The sequence below is a fragment of the Electrona antarctica genome (assembly GCF_951216825.1).
Source record: "Electrona antarctica genome assembly, chromosome: 1".
NCBI classification, from domain to species: domain Eukaryota; kingdom Metazoa; phylum Chordata; class Actinopteri; order Myctophiformes; family Myctophidae; genus Electrona; species Electrona antarctica.
The window spans coordinates 44,253,006-44,258,005 of NC_136806.1; the positions used below are offsets into that span (position 1 = coordinate 44,253,006).

General features: G+C 45.5%; 1 protein-coding gene across 1 annotated transcript in view; it reads right to left on the bottom strand.

Moving 5' to 3' along the window:
• Positions 1 to 5,000, bottom strand: part of LOC306920415 (platelet glycoprotein Ib beta chain-like) — a gene marked incomplete at both ends in the record, with an annotated part of 196,011 nt that overhangs the window by 162,669 nt on the left and 28,342 nt on the right. The gene's annotated exons all lie outside the window — the stretch shown is intronic.

Consider the following 5,000-nt stretch of genomic DNA (forward strand, 5'->3'; position numbering starts at 1 on the left):
CCCAGCAGCAACGTTAAATAACTCCAGGATACATTTGTGTAAATTGTATACAAAGGAATGAAGTCATAAGTGGTTGGGTGCTGTATGACCAATTACACTATGACCTGTGACACACTGTGTGTGTGTGTGTGTGTGTGTGTGTGTGTGTGTGTGTGTGTGTGTGTGTGTGTGTGTGTGTGTGTGTGTGTGTGTGTGTGTGTGTGTGTGTGCTGAAATTATCAACTGCTGACTATAAGAGAAATACTAAGAACATCTGAACAAGCAATGTCTGAACTATAATGGTTTCAATAATGCTGTCTATTGTTCTTCCTTCTAATAATAAACTATTATTAATAAATAATCAATCCAACATTTCACTTAAAGGGGAGGCGGCACCACCACGGATGTGCAACACAAACAAAACAATAGGCTTTAAGATGTCAGATCTAGGGCGCCCGCTGGCCAAGTGGTCCAAGCGCACGCAACATATAGGCTTTGGCCTGACAGCGTGTCATGTGTTCGAGTCCCATTCATGACAACCTTTGCTGTGTGTCTCTCCCCTTCTCTCTCTCCCTCTTTCCTGTCCATCTTCACTTGATACTATCAATAAAGGCAGAAAAGCTAAAAAAAAAAATCTTTAGGTAAAGATGTCAGATCTACAAGCTCACAACGTGCTGCGATGCATCGTATGCTTGTAAATGAGCTATTTGTGTTCCACAACAACACCCGCACGCAAACTAAGTTTAACTCAGACTTAAAAGTCACATTCCGGCCCAGGAGCACACAGCGAGAGAGAGAGAGAGAGAGAGAGAGAGAGAGAGAGAGAGAGAGAGAGAGAGAGAGAGAGAGAGAGAGAGAGAGAGAGAGAGAGAGAGAGAGAGAGAGAGAGAGAGAGAGAGAGAGAGAGAGAGAGAGAGAGAGAGAGAGAGAGAGAGAGGGAGAGGGAGACGTTGGCCAGAAACAGATGGAGATAGAGGGGGAACTGAGAGGTCCGGCCGGGGGAGGAGTAGGAGAGTCCATTTTTAAATTGGCTGTCTAAACAGGCAATCAGTGTATCGACCAGAAAAGCTGGACCCCAATGAAACAGGCCCAGGCGAACCCACACGCCACGGAACATCGCACGAATGTCACGACCCAGGCGCGCCAACAAAAACAATTAACGGCGTATCCCTCCACCTCCCCGCGGACGCCTTTATACTTTCTGTCTTTTTTCTTCCCTCGCTTTCTCGTCCTTCCATTCCGTTGTTGCTGTAATGTATACTCCCCTCCCCTCTCTCTTTCTCTCTCTCTCTCTCTGTCATGTCTTCTGGGGGGGCTTCTAAGGTTTTCCAGATGGGGTCAGGCAGCATGAGTGAGAGCATCTCCGTGGATATGTGTGTGTTTAGAATCTCTGTCTGAAGAGGTTAAGAGTGACATCTAGCAAGAGGAAGAGAGGGGGGGGGGGGCACATAACAGAGAGGAATAGAACACTGATGGAGAGAGCAAGATAGAGATAGGGTGACAACAACTGAGAGAGGAAAGGAGGGAGAGTGTATTAGGGGAGAGAGAGAGCGGTATGTGAGATGAAAGAGAGAGGAGGAAGAGCAGAGAAGGGGGTGAATCAAATGAAGAGATTGAGAGACAGGATGGATGGAAAGACGGCTGGAGAGAGATGGACAGAACCGAAGAAATGAGACAGACAGACAGACAGACAGACAGACAGACAGACAGACAGACAGACAGACAGACAGACAGACAGACAGACAGACAGACAGACAGACAGACAGACAGACAGACAGACAGACAGACAGACAGACAGACAGACAGACAGACAGACATTCTCTGGCCTGCCATGTGGAATCGGGGCTATTCTGGCATGACCTCCACAATAAATATTCTCTTAAAACAAATGTTTAGACAGGACTCTGTATTCCTGCCACTAATCCACGGCCTGTCATATCACATAGATACACACAAGACTCAATGTTGGACACTGTAGCTCGTAGTCTCTCTCTCTCTCTCTCTCTCTCTCTTACACACACACAAACACACACAGACACACACACACACACACACACACACACACACACACACACACACACACACACACACACACACACACACACACACACACACACACCAATCATAGAAATTGTGGCCAAAGTAGTGTCTAAGGAAATGTCTTTCTGCCTTCTGACTCAGATCCATCAGTCATAAGTCAGTGACGGCCTTAATCCAGCATGTTTATTTCAGTGTAATTGCATTCTTGTCCCCCTCCCCTGTGGATAAAAGGCTATAGTGTGAGTGTATGGTCTGCATCACAACTCAACTCTGCTTGCTCTGAGTAACTCTCAGGTTTTATTTGTCCAAACGAGGGATCAGTCACACAGCTGATTTATTGCTGCAGGATTAATAAAAGAGTCAAACACATGGCGCTGCATGGGGAGACTCCACCACGGGACGGGTAGATCATTACAAGTATGAGCTATTGTTTTTATATCAGTGTATAGAAGTCATTAGTCACAGAGCAGAGGAGGGGTATTGGGACAGCGAGTGTGTGTGTGTGTGTGCGTGTGCGTGTGCGTGTGTGTGTGTGTGTGCGTGCGTGCGTGCGTGCGTGCGTGCGTGCGTGCGTGCGTGCGTGCGTGCGTGCGTGCGTGCGTGCGTGCGTGCGTGCGTGCGTGTGTGCGTGCGTCAGATAGGGAGAGAGAGAAAGAGCCATAGAATGTATTGATTGCATATGTGTGGAGTTTGTTTAATTGTTTGTAATCCAGTTTTTATTTGACATCATTCAGGACCCCTACCCGCCATTTCTTTCCCCACTCCAGATAACAAGCTGTTTGATGATGTCACGCCGAAAGAATGAAATTAATATGAACTCCAAAAAAGTGAAAATGAACTTGAAGCATAGCGATATTAAACAACAACAAAAGCTCAAGGGAACACTGGAGAGGCTAAAGGCAGCTGTACTTTCAACACTTCAACGCCAATTTAACTTTCCAAACCAAATGTTCCAAATCTGGCAACGTCTTCACGAGTTACTTTCCTGGTTATTTTCGACAGCAGGGTCACACTGTTTTAGAGCTGCCTGCAATAGTTCAACCTGAAATAACTTTTAGTGTAATTGCAATGTGTTCAGTTGCATTAGTTGCTTAGCAACAACAGAGGCTGCAACTAAATGCTTTTCAAAAATAATTTGTAAAGCACTGCTGGCTACACAAATTACACAATTAAATTAACCACTTAAACCCTATATAAAATACTTGATCAGGTCCAGTCCTTTTTTCCTTCTACACCGGAAATAGAAGTAAATAGCCAAGAGGCGCATTAGACCAATAGCCTATCTCCTGTTTCGATAACGTGAGGCAACTTGATGTACAGTACTTAGATAGAGATAGATATATCTTTATTATCATTGTAACAGGTACAGGTACAAGTACAACGACATTTCGATGTGTTGGGGAGTGCAGAGCCGCTGCAACTGTGTGCACCGCCACTAGTTTCCCCCCCTTGCATCTTAGTAACAAAGAAAAGGGAGGGGGGTAGTGGAGGGAGGGTGGCTGGGGGGGGCATGTAAAAAAACACTGCATTCCAAGTCATCCCAGCAGTTGGGCAGGCATGGCGTGGAAAGAGGTAAAAAAAAGGAGAGAGCCCGACAGATTGTGAGAGGGAGGGGGATTGTGAAGGCGGGTGTGTGTACAGGGTGTGTATAGCAGGGGTGGGCAATTATTTTTCCCAAGGGGCCAAATGAGAAACCGAAAATATTTTGGAGGGCCGGGCCAAAAGGCTGAACTTAATTATGCATAATATAAATTTTATTTCTATATAAAAAGCAGTAAATGGCCATTCATGATGATGTACAATAAGAGCGCCCCTCATTTCACATGGGTGTGATTTTTTTACTTTCTACTTGCATGCTTGAGACGTTTCCTTTCCCAGTTGAAAACTATGTTTTTGTTTAAGTTACAAGTCATGTAAATACTAGCATTTTATTTTAACAATGAGAACATTAGAGGTAGCTGTTTTAATAGTTGTTCTTCCATACGGAGGACCCTGGAGGTGCCACTTTCACAACCCTCATGGCGCACTGCTTACTATCAGCGTGAGATGAGGACGAACAACGACGTTCTGAAAACACAATAACAAGCCAACCAGTGATGATATTGTTGAGACTTGGCAGCCTGGCAGGCATTGATGTGTGCACGTTCTGCCAGATTTACTTTGTGGTACAACGGTGTCGACTCGTGTGCCGAAAACAGACGATCCACAAGCTCATGGCGCATCGCCCAACCGTTCTGAACTTAAGAAGCATGCCACATTCGGGGCACAACACCGCCGTATGATGCAGCATCTTGACTTGACACCAACTTTATTGGCGAGGCGGGTTAGAGCGGGTTAAATAAAGCATAATGGGATTTAACTTGTCCTCCTGCGAGGAAGTTTGGTAATCATGCGCCTGCCCTACCATGTTGTGGAGCTGCATGCTTAGCTGGGCTTCATGGCTATTTGCATTCACCGATGCATTTTCGCATATGAGGGGGGTGAAGGAAGGAAGACAGGTTCTCAATCACATGCAATTTACGTGCACAGTTGACGTGCAGATTGCATGCAGTGTAAGAATACATGGGCTTCAAAATAAAAGCAATCATTTAGTTCACCCATATGGTAATGAAAGTATGTTTTATTTTCTAATTATCAAGTAATCTTTTTCGCGGGTGTAATGCCCAGGTCTGGTGTATAGTGTCTATTAGTTCGTGTTTGTGTAGGAGTAGGCCCGCAGAGCTCTTTCGGATTTGGGTCCCAGGTCACGTTATCTCAATGTCTGTGGTGAAAAAAACGATGTCTGTGAAGAAGGGGTAGGGTGGGGGCTGGGAAGCGTGATTTCTCTCTCCATTGTTTCTTCCTTGAGTGCCAATTCGATCAGGTTTTAGGGCGAGGAGATACGATTTATTTGTCTTCTCTTGTGTCCATCTTCGCTCTCAGTAAAGTTCCTTGCAGGGTGGTGAGACATTCCAAGGTGATATCCATTTTGCGATCTTGGA